This window comes from Ahaetulla prasina, chromosome 5 (assembly GCF_028640845.1).
Source record: "Ahaetulla prasina isolate Xishuangbanna chromosome 5, ASM2864084v1, whole genome shotgun sequence".
Lineage (NCBI taxonomy): Eukaryota > Metazoa > Chordata > Lepidosauria > Squamata > Colubridae > Ahaetulla > Ahaetulla prasina.
The window spans coordinates 136,982,476-136,999,647 of record NC_080543.1 but is presented as its reverse complement, the minus strand read 5'-3'; the positions used below and the strand labels follow the sequence as shown (position 1 = coordinate 136,999,647).

The window sequence follows — 17,172 nt, the reverse complement described above, 5'->3', positions numbered from 1 at the left end:
TTGTTTCCTCATAGAAAATAAAACACAAAACAGTAAAACCAACCAACCAAATGAAACAAAACAGAAACATACCTTCAACCCTAACCATGACAAGAAAGAAAGAAAAAATAGCGTACAAAAAAAAAAAAGGAGAAAAATGTTCTCGATTAAATTTAATATTTAACATGTAGGATCCATCATGGCTGGGTGCGGAAAGAAAAGAAAAATGTAATGTTTTCAAAGGAAAAATAAATAAGGAAGTTTTGGGGGAAAGTACCTTTAGGACTGTCATGACCTGGAAAATTGAGAATCTCCATAGATGGTTTGAGATATCCTTTCTCTGGTTGGGTCCTCAGCCATCTGACGTGGCTGAGGATCCATCTTAAAGATTCTTTATCTATTAGATCATTCCTACAGACTTCGATTTGCCGGCTACTCCGTAAAAATTGAACATAATTCCAGGGTGTCCTTTGTTGGTTTTTCCTGGGATGAATTCCAGCTCTCTTCCGACAGATGCAGAATATGTTTTTGTCCTGACCTTCTGAGCTTCGGTTGAACCCAAAAGTTAAACAGCTGGAGCAGCTGCTCTTAAGACATCTGGAAATCTTTGTGTAACCTACAACTTTCACACACTTTATATATAACAAAAAAAATAGAAATGTGGTGCAAGTCAGCTTAGCTTATGGACCACAATTTCCTTTGTTAAGCCAGGCAGTTGTTACTTGAGGGAATCATCCTCAATTTTGTGACCTTTTCACCATGGTTGTTAAGCAAATCGCTGCAGTTGTTAAGTGAAACACTTGGTCGTTGATTGAATCCTGCTTCCCCCATTAATTTTGCTGATCAGAAGACAGCTGGGAAGGTCGGAAACAGGGACTCTACGACCCCTGGATGCTGCAACCGTTTTAACTACATACCAGTTTGCAAGTGTCTGGATTTTGATTGTGGTAAACAAAAGAAATACAGCTAGCCCTTGATTTAACAACCGTTCATTTAGTGACCATTCAAAGTTACAACGGTGTTGAAAAAGGAAATTTTTCACACTTACGACCCTTGCAGCATCCCCCTGGTCACATGATCAAAATTAATTTGTTAGCAACCGACTCGTATGTATGGCGGTCACATTGTCCCGGGATCACGTGATCTTCTTTTGCAACCTTCTGACAAGCAAAGTCAATAGAGAAGCCCGATTCACTTAACTGCCGTGTTATTATTTAACAACTGCAGTGATTCATTTAACAACGGTGGCAAGAGAGGTCGTAAAATGGAGCAAAACTCAACTTGACAACTGTCTCGCTTAGCAATCGCCTCAATTGTGGACGTACGTTGTGGATTATCCGTAGATATTTCCCTGGCGTATCTGCAACATGTAGTTAATTGGAAGTCTCCTCCGAATAGTGGCCCTCAAAGCTTTCTTCTCCCTCTCATTTTCGGGATTTTTGAGTGTGAATCAAAGCTATTATGGCGTCAAAAGGACTTTCTCATTCACTGCAAGCTTTGCCGAAGGGAACAGGTGAGTACATTTGACTTCTGTTTAGAAGTCTTCATAAGGTACAAGAGGTGTTTGACCCGCTTAGATTGGAGTCAGTTACTTGGCAATTACAAGATCATAAATCCGGCAAGCAGAAGTAGAAGTTTTACATTCAGTCCAAGATCAAAGGGAATAGTAGCTGAAGCTTACAAGCCTGTTTCATGGGTTAGATTATAGCCAGAGTTTGTTAGAGCACAGTTGAAGGCAACCTACGTGATTGTCATTCCAAGCTTGAGTAGAATGGGACTTCTGGTGTTTCAATGCTCCTGTCTTTGGTGATTGTGATCTAGCCCCTCCGAAGCAGCCCACAAGTCAAAAGGGAGTAGAGGATAGTCTTCTTCTGGAAGGTTACAAGGTCTAGTTGGTTCCAAAATGTGGCAACATTACTCCCCCTTCATATGAAGAGCCAGCTTCATGGGAAGGACGAGTAACGTCAGGTTTGAATAGAGACAATGGTCTCGCTCAGCTCCATTTTGTCTTATTTGACGATCCTGTAACAGAGTTGGAAGGGACTTTAGAGGTCTTCCAGTCCAACTCAAGCCGGAGATCCTATACCATTCCAAATAGATGGTTGTCCAATCTCTTCTTGAATGTCTCCAATGATGGAGCATCCACAACTTCTGAAGACAAGCTGTGAACCACTGATTAATGGTTCTCACTGTCAGGAAATTTCTTCTTCCTTAGTTCTAGGTTGCTTCTCTCCTTGATTAGTTTCCATCTGTTGTTTCTTGTCTTGCCTTCAGGTGCTTTGGAAAATAAGTTGACCCCCTCATCTTTGCGGCAGCCCCTCAAATACAGGAACACCGCTCTCATCAACTTTCCCACTTGGCGGACTGATAGAGGGAGGAGAGGGGATGGTTCTTTGTGACTGGCAGGCATGTGGTCAGCCACCACTTGGGCGTTCCAGTTTCAGATGGGCTATAGTACAGTAGTGGGCTGTGGCATGGTAATTTGGGGACCCCAGATTTATATAACAATCCAGGGCTCAGTTGTCTTACATCTGATCCATCGCTAATCTGTTATGAAGAATGCGGAAATGACTGTATGAGCATCAGCAGTCGATATAATTGTTCTGCTCAATTGTTCTGTTCATTCTCTAATACAGCTGTGGGGTGGGAGAGGGGAGCTGGGTCATGCAAGCAGTGGGTTGGAGCACACATGCATCCACACCAGCTTGACTGCAACTTGAGCTGGGCGTGCATGCATGTGCGCCCCGGCCCGCTGCTCATGTGAGTTGAGCTGTGTGCATGTGTACGCCAGGCTGCTGCTGGTGCGAGTTGAGTTGTGCATGCAGGCATGTGCCTTGGCCTGCGGCCCGGTTGTGAATAGGCCACGGTCCGGTAATGGGCCACATTTTGGGGATTGGGACCCCCCTGTTCTAATAAATACAGGGAAGAGATTTTAGTGCAAAGAGTGGTGCGGTGGCCTAGAGGTGGAGCTCTTGCCTCACAATCAGGAACTGTGAGTTCAATCCTAGGTAGAAGCAGATATTTCTTTCTCTGGGCACCGTGAGAATATATCAATACAATTGAACGTGTCCAGAAATATTTTACAAGAAGAGTTCTCCATTCCTCTGAAAACAATAAAATACCCTATCCCACCAGACTTGAAATCCTAGGCTTAGAAAACTTGGAACTCCGTCGCCTTCGACAAGACCTAAGCTTAACTCACAGAATCATCTATTGTAATGTCCTTCCTGTTAAAGACTACTTCAGCTTCAATTGCAATAATACTAGAGCAACCAATAGATTTAAACTTAATGTCAACCGCTTTAATCTAGATTGCAGAAAATATGACTTCTGTAACAGAATCATCAGTGCTTGGAATACTTTACCTGACTCTGTGGTCTCTTCCCATAATCCTAAAAGTTTTATCCAAAAACTTTCTACTATTGACCTCACCCCATTCCTAAGAGGACCATAAGGGGCGTGCATAAGCGCACAAACGTGTCTACCGTTCCTGTCCTATTGTTTTTCTTTTCTTCTTCCTATATATATGCTTATACCTCCTTATATTTACTCATATATGTGTTTATTTACTATATAATCTATTTGTATGATACCTACATATATTGTTGTGACAAAATAAAATAAATAAATAAAAAAAAATCTGCTGAACAAAACTGCATTGGCAACAGGACGGGCATCCGGCCATGAAATACTCTGCTACCTCCATTCAGTTGCCCAGACTCTACCCCGCAAGGCATGTTGAGGTTGTTAAATGATGATGATGAAGAAGGGATTTTAGTGCATTTCTGTCACCATCTCCACTATCCTCCGCCTGACTGAATATTGTTTGCATGCAATCTTTGTTTTGCGCGTATGCTTGGCGTGATTTAGAAAAGAAAATTATACATTCTTAATATTTCCTAGCTGGCAGATCCTTGCATTAGGGTCAAAGCGTGTGACACGTACCCGGTCAATCACCGCGAGGGATATCAATATTTCTGCAGTGGCGAAGGGCTGAATGTGACGGGAAGAGAACGGATGAGGAGAACTTTCTCTGCAACTGTCTCAACGCAGCGTTGATAGAAATGAGTTGCATGCCTTGCTCTTCATTAATCATGTCAAAACGTTGCATTTCAACGCAGGCTACTGTAGCCGTCCGCAGGCGCTTTAAATTTTCCAATTATTGTACCTGTGGCTCAGAACAAATAAAGATTACCGTACGCAATTGGCTCGGTGGGCAGTTCCATGTTCTTGTCACCTTACGCTGAGTTTTAAACGCGCCCGGCCTGAGAGAATGTTAGATGTCTCTCAAAGACTTTGGGTCATGTGTGAAAAAATTCACATCATCGCCCGGCGCAGCCTTGATAAGTTTCTAAGAGATGGATGAGTGAACAAGGCAAGCTGCCAGCATCTTGCTGATGTATTTTTCTGTCAGAAAGAAATGAGTGATGCTATATATCTCATTCAAGCAAAAGGTCCTTTTAACTTAGCAGAAAGGAGACTGTTCTCCCTCCATCAGCATTTGTGGATATCAGGCCAACCGTTTGAGAGGCCTAAAGGAATTGCCAGGGAGATATTTATATTCACAATTAATTTTAGGAGAGAAAGTACATCTTTTTCAAGGGCTCTCCAGGTTCCTGCCGTGTTATTCAGAGGTGATAGTCCGCCAGTTTGGACCGGTTTGCGCAAACTGGTAACGGAAATTTAGGCACGTTTTTGAGGCTGGGCGGAAGGCCGGGCACATGTGTGGAAGGGAGGCGTGTGCGCACACTAGCTTTGTGCGCACACACGCCCAGTTTGCACACACGCCTGCCTTCTGCACACGTGGGCATTTTCTGCGCATGCACCTGGCCTCAAAAATATGCCTAAATAGGATGGTGAACCTGTAGCAACATAATGTGAAACCCACCACTGGTGCTATTGTTCAAACGTTATTTGGGCTTATTTAATTCAAACACTGTTCAGGTTTATTTAATTCCAGTCTGAACATAGGATTATTGAGGGATTTTTTAATTCCTCTTTCTTTTTTTTCCTACCTTCATTTCGTTTTCCCAGTTCTCTACTCTTATCTGAGAACACGACACACAACACACTCCTCAGGTGTGTAATTTTTAGTGGGTCAGAGTAGGCTACTGAAGGAGAAAAAAACAAGATGAGCCAGTTGACTTGCTCATCTCATAAAGAGCAACTTCAAGGAGAAATCTAGGGAAAAAAACAAAACCCTTCAGCATCTCAAGAGTATTTAAACAGACTCTGCCTCAATTAACCCGCTATTGATCAAGCTGGATTCTTCTTTGGTTTCCAAGATTTTGTTGCAGGATGGGAAGATCAAGAGAAGGGAGCTTCCCCATCTGCTCTAAAGGTGATGGTGGGAGAATTGTATTTTCAGACATGCAAAATTCTGTTCATGTAGCTTTGCAAGGAAATAGAATATTATATTCTGTTCTGTTCTTTTCTGCACTCTACTCTACTCTATTCTCTCTTCTACTCTACTCTATTCTCTCTTCTACTCTACTCTGTACTCTACTCTACTTTATTGTCTCTTCTATTGTCTCTTCTACTCTACTCTCCTCTACTCTCCACTCCACTCCACTCCACTCCACTCCACTCCACTCCACTCCACTCCACTCCACTCCACTCCACTCCACTCCATTCCACTCCACTCCACTCTACTCTACTTTATTCTCTCTTCTATCCTATCCTATCCTATCCTATCCTATCCTATCCTATCCTATCCTATCCTATCCTATCCTATCCTATCCTATCCTATCCTATCCTATCCTACCCTACCCTACCCTACCCTACCCTATCCTATCCTATCCTATCCTATCCTATCCTATCCTATCCTATCCTATCCTATCCTATCCTATCCTATCCTTTCCTTTCCTACCCTACCCTACCCTACCCTACCCTACCCTACTCTACATTCTATTCTACTCTACTGTACTCTATTCCACTCCGCTCCGCTCTGCTTTGCTCCGCTCCTCCACTTCACTCCATATTTGAAGCTTACATCTCATTTTATAATCAGGACAGTTCCAATCTCCTTTTCCTCCACGTTGAGAGTAGAGCTCATCTATCCATTTTCAAAGCCGGAGCGTAGAAAATCTTCTCAGCACAACACCCGCTGAAGCCCTCTCCTCTCGCCACTTATTCATCCCGTCGGCTGTGGCTTTGCCACCGCAAGAGAACCCGAGAAACTCAATCAGTGTCGGCACAGTAACACAGGCCCTGCAATGTACTGCATACAAAGAGCAGGCGGGGTAGAAAGCCTTCCCTAACAAACTTTTATTTACTGAGGGTTGTTAGGGCCTATTTGCTCACAATTCCCTCCTTGTGCAAATGATTGCAGAAAGTGTGTTTTAATAACCACCGAATGCTAATATGCTGCGGTATGCATGACTGCCTAATTTAATTTATCTCTGATTAAGCCTATTATGTTGGAGATCGCTTTACAAAAGAGACTCCTTTTTTTTTGCCAGCTGTAAGCTTATTTGAATTGTAATATAGGTTAATAATGTGTGAAATAACTAGCAGTGCTGGCTTCTAAATGTTAATTTGAGCAAACGATGTCCTGAGTTAGGGCATGGATGTCTCCTAAGGACGATTCCTGGTCATCCAAACAGACCGCGATACAGGTAGTCCTCAACCTGTGACCACAACTAAGCCCAGAATTTACGTTGCTAAGTGAAAAGATTTGCTAAGCAAGTTTTGCTACAGCACAACGTGCTCGTGTCTGTAATATTACAGTTGCAATAATATATGGTATCATATTATATATAGTATTATAACAGTCCATAGTAACAATCATTGTTATGAGAATAATGGTCCTATAATACACAGGTAGTCCTCGACGTACGACCTCAATGGAGCCCAAAATCTCAGTTGCTAAGTGAGACCTTTCATAACTGGGTTTTTCCCCCATTTTATGACCTTTCCTGTTACAGTTGTTCAGTGAATTCCTGCAATAGTTAAATTAGTTTATTATCAGTTAGTCATTATTAGTTAATTAATAACTTAACGGTTGTTAAGTGAATCGGGTTTCCTCATTGACTTTTGCTTGTCAGAAGGTCGCAAAAGGTGATCACGTGACCCCGGGACACTGCAATTGTCATAAGTGTGAGTCAGTTTCCAAGTGTCTGAATTTTGGTCGCAGGACTACAAGGCTGCTACAGTGGTCCTAAGTGTGGAGCAGTCACTAAATGAACTGTTGTAAGTTGAGGACTATTTATAATTGCATTTGAAGCCGTTTAGGAATGAGCCTTAAAATCCGGTTTTAAGGACAGTATTGAGAGCGATTTGGAACAATCTCCCTCAATTCTGTAGCGATTCTCAAGTCCTCCACATCAGGGTTGTCCCAAAGGTGCTTTTTCAGGAGGCAACTGGACTTTCTTGTTTTTTCTTTTGAAGACATTTTGCTTCTCATCCCAGAAGCTTCTTCAGCTCTGACTGGATGGTGGGGAATGAAAGGATTAATACACATTGCAGACAGCTGGTCATTTGCATCCTTTTAGAGGGTCGTTGAGGCTACTTGGAGGTTTATCTGTGTCCTCGGGGTCTCATGAGTGGTGCAAATGGTTCTTGTAGTCTGCAATTTTTTCCCTCTGGAAATCCATTCCTACTCCCACACCGTTCCAAGAGTGTTCATCCCAAATTGTATAGCTCAAAGTCTGTAGAGATTCTCCATCATCCAGGTTGTGGTTCTCCCAAAGGTGCTTTTTCAGGAGGCATCTGGACTTTTGAAGATGTTTCGCTTCTCATCCAAGAAGTTTCCTCGGAATCCCCCTCATTTGTGTGAATAGTAAAAAAAAGATACTGTTTGTCATTTAAGCACAGGGATAAACGGGTATTTTGTTATCGCCGATGCAATCAGACCGAAGATTGCCACTTAGCAGAATGATTGTCTTTCTAATTGAGGGAGACAAGAAAGATTTATTAACGAACCAGTTTCTAAATTTCCCAATGTGTTCCAAACACGAGCGACTGATTCCGTAGGGAAATAGAGTGAAATGTATAAATTAAAGAGATCAATATTAGCTTAAACAGAAGGAGTGGCTTTGGCCGGCGCCGTTGAAATTAAGAGGATGAATAAGACGGTAGTCCGTTGCGTCAGCTGTGGGAGATTGAATATCGATTTCCTTCACTTTCGTTTTCAGCTCTTTATGATATGGAAACCGAGAGACGGTTTTTAAAAACATGAAGGGGAGACATTTTCGTGGGATCCATCGGTTATGCTTATGTCATAATCCTGGCCTTCAGGTGTGCTTTAGCAAAATGACAGGTAGTCTGCTTAAGTGAGTCATTCATTTGGTACGCTTGCAAAATTGGGCACAGTCGGAGCTCCGATGTAGGAGAAAAATACTCGGCACCAACGAAGAATAACAAAAACAGAGTTGGAAGGGACCTTGGAGGTCTTCTAGTCCAGCCCGCTGCTTGAACAGGAGATCCTATACCAAGGGTCTGCAAACTTGGCTCTTTTAAGACTTGTGGACTTCAACTCCCAGAGTGGGAGTTGAATTTGTGGGAGTTGAAGTCCACAAGTCTTAAAAAAGCAAAGTTTGCAGAGCCCTGTTCCAGCAAAGGTGGGTTTCAGCAGATTCTGACCAGTTCTGGAGAACTGGTAGTGAAAATTTTGAGTAGTTCAGAGAACCAGTAGTAAAAATTCTGACTGGCCCTGCCCCCATCTATTCTCTGCCTCCCGAGTCCCAGCTGATCGGGAGGAAATGGGAATTTTTGCAGTAACCTTCCCCTGGAGTGGGGTGGGAATGGAGATTTTACAGTATCCTTCCCCTGCCACGCCTGCCAAGCCACGCCCACTAAGCCATGCCACACCCACAGAACCGGTAGTAAAAAAATTTGAAACCCACCACTGCATTCCAGGTGTCGTGTCTCTTTTTAAAACCTCCAGTGATGGAGGCCACAATTCCTGATTAGACACTTCATGCATTTTCAGTCAAAGAGAAGAAAACCCACTGCTGATATGTTGGGGAAATCCAAAACCAGCAGGTTAACACATTGTTTAAATTTAGAGAATGCATTGGATTCCTTCTGCTGGACTGATGCATAATAACAGAGTTGGAAGGGACCTCAGAGGTCTTCTAGTCCACCCCACTGCTCAGGCAGGAAGCCCTTTTCAGACAAATGGTTGTCCAGTCTCTTCTTAAAAACTTCCCGTGTCGAACCTGTACAATACAGGTAGTCCTTGACTTACAACGGTGCGTTTAGTGACCGTTCGAAGTTATAACAGCACTGAAAACGTTGACTTACGATCGTTTTTTCACACTTGCAACCGTTACAGCGTCAGCAGGATCACGTGATCAAACTTCAGATGCTTGGCAACTGACTCATACTTACGACCGTTGCAGCGTGATCCCCTTCCGATAAGCAAAGTCAATGAGAAGCCAGGTTCACTTAAGGACCATGTTACTAACGTAACAACTGCAGTGATCCAATTCTGGCAAGACAGGTCGTAACATGGGGCAAAACTCACTTAACAAATGTCTCACTTAACAAGAGAAATGTCGGGCTCAATTATGGTTGTAGGTTGAAGATTATTGGTATAGGACTGGAAGGGATCTCACAGATCTTCTAGTCCAGGGGTCTCCAACCTGGGTCCCTTTAAGACTTGTGGACTTCAACTCCCAGAGTCCCTCAGCCAGCTTTGCTGGCTGAGGGACTCTGGGAGTTGAAGTCCACAAGTCTTAAAGGGACCAAGGTTGGAGACCCCTGTTCTAGTCCAACCCCTTGCTCAAGACAGGAAACCTTTATACCATAATGGACAAATGGTTGTCCAATCTTTTCTTGAAAACCTTCAGTGATGGGAAACCCTAAGCTAGAAAAACCGTTTTGCCTTTCAGGGTAATTCTAGAACCCACAAACACAAAAGGAACACTGTCTTTTTCCCACCTAGAATTTTGATGGAACAACACAGGACAAGAGATATAAAATAACGACCTGATCCTTTTGGTGAGAATACTGACCAACGTTGGCTTCATTTATCAGCACCTGATAGGTTTTGTAGGGTCAAAGGAAGACATTATTCTTCTCATCCTTCCTATCTCCTTTTCTACTTATGGCTATAATCTTCTTGCTTGTATCTTTATGATTCATATTGTTTTATTTAGTTTCCTAGTATGATTTGATTGCTTATTTGGTATCCTGTGACTATCACTAAGTGTTGCATTTTATGATTCTTGATGAATGTATTTTTTTCTATGCACACTGAGAGCTTATGCACCGAAGACAAATTCCTTGTGCGTCCAATCACACTTGGCCAATAAAGAATTCCATTCCATTCCATTCTAATATTCTACTCTACTCTACTCTACTCTACTCTACTCTACTCTACTCTATTCTATTCTATTCTATTCTATTCTATTCTATTCTATTCTATTCTATTCTATTCTATTCTATTCTATTCTATTCTATTCCATTCCATTCCATTCCACTCCACTCTATTCCAATTTCTCTTCCCTTCCCTTCCCTTCCCTTCCCTTCCCTTCCCTTCCATATTCTATTCTATTCTATTCTATTCTATTCTATTCTATTCTATTCTATTCTATTCTATTCTATTCTATTCTATTCTACTCTACTCTACTTTACTCTACTTTACTCTACTTTACTCTACTCTACTCTACCTTAGACAGGGATGCGGTGGCTCAGGGGCTAGGACGTTGAGCTTGTCGATCAAAAGGTCGGCAGCTCAGCGGTTCGAATCCCTAGTGCTGCCGTGTAACGGGGTGAGCTCCCGTTACTTGTCCCAGCTTCTGCCAACCTAGCAGTTTCGAAAGCACGTAAAAATGCAAGTAGAAAAAATAGGGACCACCTTTGGTGGGAAGGGAACAGCGTTCCATGCGCCTTTGGTGTTGAGTCATGCTGGCCACATGACCACGGAGACATCTTCGGACAGCGCTGGCTCTTCGGCTTTGAAACGGAGATGAGCACCGCCCCCTAGAGTCGGCAACGACTAGCACGTATGTGCGAGGGGAACTTTTACCTTTACCTTTTACTCTACCCTATTCTTTGAAAAGGAGGTTGCACTGAAGTAGCTTGTAATGAAAAGCAGAACACAGAATCATAGGGCTGGAAGAGACCTCGGGGGTCTTCTAATCCAACCCCCTGCTCAAGGCAGGAGGCCTTAAACCATCCCAGTCAAAGGGTTGTCCACTCTCTTCTTTCAAACCTCCAGTGATGGCACATCCACAACTCCAGGAGGCAACCAATTTCACTGAGTAAATAGTTCTCACTATCAGAAAAAAAAAATCTCCTTAATTCTACATCGGATTTCTCTTTAATGAGTTTCCACCCATTACTTCTTACCATGCCTTGTAGTGTTTTTGAGCATAAGTCAATCCCCTCTTCTCTGTGACAGCCCCTCAAATCCCCTCTTCAATAGGCTAAACATATTTAGTTTCCCTAACTGTTCATCCTATGATTTTAGCCTCCAGAACTTTTATCCTCCTCATTCTTCTTCTCTGCACGCTTTCCGGAGTCCCAGCACTCCAAAATTTCTTGGCTTTCCTAAGTCTCCACACCAAAGATGATAAAAAGGTAGCTTGAGACTGATCGCATTTCCAACTTTTGTTTGAAGCTTTTCCTCATGCATCTTTGATAACTTCAACAAAGACAACAATGAAATCTGTGCAGCCAGGCAATTTCAAATTAGAAATTTCGTGGGAAAGCCTCATACACTTCTCAGGAGTTACCTTCTAAGCGCAAAGTTATCCATTTAATATGCTAAGTAGGTATTTACTTAGATCCAAAGAGCAAAAATGACGGGAAGGAAATCTCTAGGTACCCCCAAAACATGGTCATGTTTTGCTGCATCTCAATTGGTCTCAAAATCCCACAGCACAATAGTGTCAGTTGGTGTGTACTGACACTATCGTGCTGTTGTTGGGGGAAAAAATGATTTCGTACTCGCACAAAAATAAGTCGTTAAAACAGTTAAGGAAGATATAGGAGTAGAAATGTAACAACAAATAAGAAAAAACAGAAAAAAATGTAGTTTGTAGAAATGAAATTGTGTACACTGTTATTTATATGTAACTGGGCCTCTGGTGGCTCAGACTGCTAAGACAGTCTGTTATTAACACAGCTGCCTGCAATTACTGCAGGTTCAAGTCCCACCAGGCCCAAGGTTGACTCAGCCTTCCATCCTTTATAAGGTAGGTAAAATGAGGACCCAGATTGTTGGGGGCAATTAAGTTGACTTTGTATATAATATACAAATGGATGAAGACTATTGCTTAATATAATGTAAGCTGCCCTGAGTCTTCGGAGAAGGGCGGGATAAAAATGCAAAAATAAATAAATAAATAAATAAATAAATTAATTAATAAATTAATTAATTAATTAGACTGATATGTATAAAGGATACATTGAAATAAGGGAGAAAAAATGGACAAGTAAGAAAAGTTTAACCGTTGTGAAATTGTTGGAAAGAAACTGTTGCTTAAAGATTCTTTTTTGTTTTTTTGAAAAATGTTGAATAAAAAATATTTTTTTAAAAAATGGAGAAAAAAACAAACCCAGCTATTCCAGAAATCTAGACCTGTAAAACACCTTCATGGCAGCCAACTCTACATGAAATCATAAAAAATAAATAACAGGCCTGAAAAACCAAAACATTTGATTCTTTTTGATATTTTCCTTCAGCCTACTGAAGGGTAGAAGGATTGAGGTGATAGGTGACCTGTGAGTTTTTCACTTGCCTTCCTCTGCAATTTTTATTTTTTCCGGTATGATTCCTAAGTCCCATGGCGATCTGTTTCTTTGTGGTTTTCTTTTTCCAGAACAGAAATAATATGTCGATGTAAATGTAAATGACAGGACAATTTAAGCAATAAAGAAAAGAATATAATAAAATACCTTGCCCTTAATTGTCGAATTGTTTTAAGTAAATGTAAATTTATTTAAGGAAATTAAGAAAATGAGGGGGAAGATCGCAAACGTTCTATGAATATTTCATACAAAATCAGGGGAGGATTAAAAGCTGCTGGAGAAATCATTTTGAGTTGCAAGTCAGAACATGGTTAGAACTCTAGTTTCATGTAGATCTTGGATTTCGCGTAAATCTTCTGTGACATTTAATTTATAAACAATGCAATAGCAAATGGTTGATTTACTCTGCTGTAGCAATGTTAGAACATTATTTGCAATAAAAAAGTACTCATTCAGCTATCTGTATGTAGAGATAGAAACAGGGAATATAAATAGCAAAAACAGGGGAAGGAAGGAAGGAAGGAAGGGATAGATAGATAGATAGATAGATAGATAGATAGATAGATAGATAGATAGGAGAGAGAGAGAGAGAGAGAAAGAGAGAGATACCAATGGATGGATGGATGGATGGATAGATAAATAGATGATAGATGAAGATAGAGAGAGAAAGGTGATATATAAAGAGGGAAAGATAAATCTAGATATAGATAAATACCAATGGCTGGCTGGCTGGCTGGATAGAGTAGATAAAGAGATGATAAAGGGAGATAGATAGATAGATAAATAGATAGAAAGATAGATAGATAGGTATAGATATAGATAGATACTAATGAATGGATAGACAGGCAGATATAGAGGTGAGGTAGATGTAGAAAAGGAGATTAGAGAGACAAAGATAGATCTAGATAGATACGATAGATAGATAGATAGATAGATAGATAGATAGATAGATAGATAGATACTGTAGATAGATAGAAATGGATGGATGGATAGATATATAAGAGATAAAGAATGAGAGAGAGAAATAGATATATAGATATAGATAGTTAGTGATGGATGGGTGGATGGGTGGGTGGATAGATAGATAGTTCCATAGATAGTTGGGTTGTTATATATTGGCCATTTGCAGATATTTTTCACACAGCAACAGCCTCTCAATGTACCGACCAACCGGCAGCCAGCAATAATTTCTTACAGAGCAGGCCTTAGGGAGAAAAGTGCCTGAACACTACTTCTCATTCACAGCTTCTAGATGTCATCAGCAATGATCTACAGCCCATCTTGATCAATGCAACATCCATCTCCCGGACTTTGAGTGGTTGATACGTCCTAACAGACAGCCCTCTGGTCTGAAAGAGCCATTCCCAGGTGTGTACAACCATTATACATCACACAATCCATTTATTTTTTCGTTGCTGCAAAGAAATTCCACATGAGGAGATTTGTTGAACAATGCGGAGTTGACCTTCCATGTCATTTCCACCCCCCCGCAACAATTAAAACATATATTTTTTTATTATTATTATTATTTTCCGGATAATAATATACTTCTTACTTTGTTCTGCTTTTACATTCTAATCAATGTAGGGAATCGAATAGGGACTTTGGGAGGGAGGGAGGCTAAAATTGACCAGCTGAAATCTGACTTGGGGCAGAATCTGTAATCATGATGGAAAGGATGTAGGTCTTCTAAGTGAGGAAGTCATGTCCCACCTTCCCATCTGGTTTTCATCCATGGTGATGGTTTGCAGCCTAGTTGGAGGCAAAGATGGTTTGAATAGCTTGAAAGTTGAAAGATCTCCATAATAAATGAATTCAGGCCGATTAACTAGACCTGGGGTGTCAAACTCAAGGCCCAGGGGCCGGATCTGGCCTGCAGGATACTTAGGCATGGCAGTGGTGAAATCCAATTTTTTTTTACGGCGTGGCTTGGTGGGCATGGAAGGGAAAGGATAATGCAAAATCCCCATTCCAGGGGGAAGGATATTGCAAAATCTCCATTCCCACCCCAGTCTGGGACCAGCCAGAGGTGGTATTTGCCAGTTCTCCGAACTGCTCAAAATTTCTGCTACCGGTTCTCCAGAACCTGTCAGAACCTGTTGAATTTCACCTCTGCCTGTGGGGCCGCCCTGGAAACTGCAAAGGACTGGCCCGCGGTACCTTTGCCAGTGAAAACAGAGCCATGGGAGGCCCTCCCGAACTCAGTTTTTGGCTGCGACGGCCTTCTGCAGCCCTCCACCAGCAAGAACAGAGCCCTCCTGGGCTCCTTTTTGCTGGCAGAAGGCTGCAGGACATCAATCTGGCCACACCCACCCCAGCCACGCCCACTTGGCCCCCGAGGTCAAACACAACCCTGATGCAGCCCTCAAGGAAATCGAGTTTGACGCCTTTGAAGTAGACTGATCTTGACTGCTCAATAGAGACATAATGACCGTTGTTGAGGCCACTTGGAGGTTTACCCGTGTCCTCAAGTCACCTGAGTAGGTCGAACGGTTCCTGTAGTTTGCAAAGAGCACCTTTGGGACAACCATGACCTGGATGATGGAGAACCTCCATAGACTTTTAGCTATGCACTTTGGGATGAGCACCCTCTGAATGGTGTGGGAGTAAAAATGGATTTCCGGGGGTGGGGGGGGGTGGAGGGGAAATTGCAGACTACAGGAACCATTTGCACTACTCAAATGACCCTGAGGACACAGATAAACCTCCAAGTGGCCTCAACGGCCCTCTAAAAGGATGCAAATGACCAGCTGGCTGCAAGGAATAGAAATCCTTCCATTCCCCACCATCCAGTCAGAGCTGAAGAAGCTTCTTGGAGGAGAAGCGAAACGTCTTCAAAGAAAAAACAAGACAGTCCAATCGCCTCCTGAAAAAGCACCTTTGGGAGAAGCAGCCTCAGTTGATCTAAATTTTACCACCTTGAAGATCGCCTTAGAGGAAATTGGATGGAAAGAGTGCAATCTTCTTCCAGGCTTGTGTTTTTCTTCAGACTGGATAATTGTTCTGTCCTCCCTCGCCTCTGTCCGAGCAATGGCTTAATTAGCCGGCACTATCAGCCCTGGCAGCAAAAGAGCGAGCGTCTACCAAGTGGCTCTGTTATCTCCCTCGACGCCGATAAGTCAAACAGTACTTCAGCTCTTAGTTCAGCAGTTAATTTGCCTGCTATGAAGAGACACAGCAGCTCTCGCTGCCTTTATATTCTGTGGGGTGTGGCTCCATGACTCAGCACTTCCTAGGCCTGCCCCACCCCTGCTTCTGTTGTTCCCGCCTCTCTTGCCTACGAAACCTAGGGTCCAGCCAGGCCTGATTGCCATCAGCTGGGTCTGGAGGTGTAGCCTGGGGGTGGGGAAGAATCAGGGGACAGAGGCCTCATTATCTCTTCCACCTGGCCTGCTTCTGGCTTCTGGAGCTGAGCCAGGGAAGCCGGTGCTCCCGAGGTAAGTCCTGATGGCCCTTCCCCCTCACTTTCCCAGTCACTTTCTGGCAGGAGGCCCGGCTCAGGGGGCGCAGACATAACAATAATAGAGTTTGAGGCAAAGTGTTAAACCTCTCTAGTTTTTTTGTTTGCATGGTCGATTGTGTTGGAAGTGATCCACCTGCATTGTTACTCCTGAACACCTAAGGCAGTCTCTTTTCAAAGAGTTGCATTGGGTGAGATACCTAAAGGAATACCAGTAAAAACTTTTATCAGAATAAGACTGATTTTTATCCTGGATGATATCATTTTGTTTTGACATAATGAACTTGTTTTGCATGACAGCATAAAGAGGTAAAGGTTCCCCTCGCATATACATGCTAGTCGTTGCCGACTCTAGGGGGCGGTGCTCATTTCCGCCCCCTAGAAGCCGAAGAGCCAGCGCTGTCCGAAGACGTCTCTGTGGTCATGTGGCCGGCATGACTCAACGCCAAAGGCGCACGGAACGCTGTTACCTTCCCACCAAAGGTGGCCCCTATTTTTCTACTTGCATTTTTCACGTGGTTTCAGACTGCTAGGTTGGCAGAAGCTGGGACAAGTAATGGGAGCTCACCCTCTTACACGGCAGCACTAGGGATTCGAACTGCTGAACTGCTGACCCTTCGATTGACAAGCTCCGCGTCTTAGCCACTGTGCCAGCACGTACATATGGATAATTCTTTTGAGCCCCATTGAAGCATTATGTTATAAGGCATGCTCTGCTTTAAGAGTCCTTCTTGTTCAAACTAATCTTCCATGATCAGTTAGCTATGTCTTCTCACTAGCCTTAAATCTCAGTTATAAAACAGACAAGATGTATATTTAAGAAGTTTCAGCCGCTGCGCTGTGTACAAGCTCTTTTGAAATTTCATTTAGTTGTTTATTCATTAAGCTTTCCTCCAGACATTGTGGATGCGCCATCATCACTCGAGATTTTCTAGGAGAGGTTGGGCAACCCCTTGTCCAAAATGGTATTGTGTCTCCTGTTTGAGCAGGGGGTTGGACTAGAAGGCCTCCAAGGTCCCTTCCCACTCTGT

The 17,172-nt window shown here is 42.7% G+C and overlaps 1 protein-coding gene across 9 annotated transcripts in view; it reads left to right on the top strand.

The window, feature by feature from the left end:
- Nucleotides 1-17,172, top strand: part of ENOX1 (ecto-NOX disulfide-thiol exchanger 1) — a 550,463-nt gene that overhangs the window by 243,722 nt on the left and 289,569 nt on the right. For 3 of the 9 annotated variants that reach the window (XM_058185658.1, XM_058185661.1, XM_058185662.1), the window contains one exon: nucleotides 13,927-14,049. The exons of the other annotated variants lie outside the window; for them this stretch is intronic. The gene's annotated coding sequence lies outside the window, so the exon portion shown is untranslated. The remainder of the gene's footprint in view (nucleotides 1-13,926; nucleotides 14,050-17,172) is intronic. 9 annotated transcript variants of the gene reach the window in all.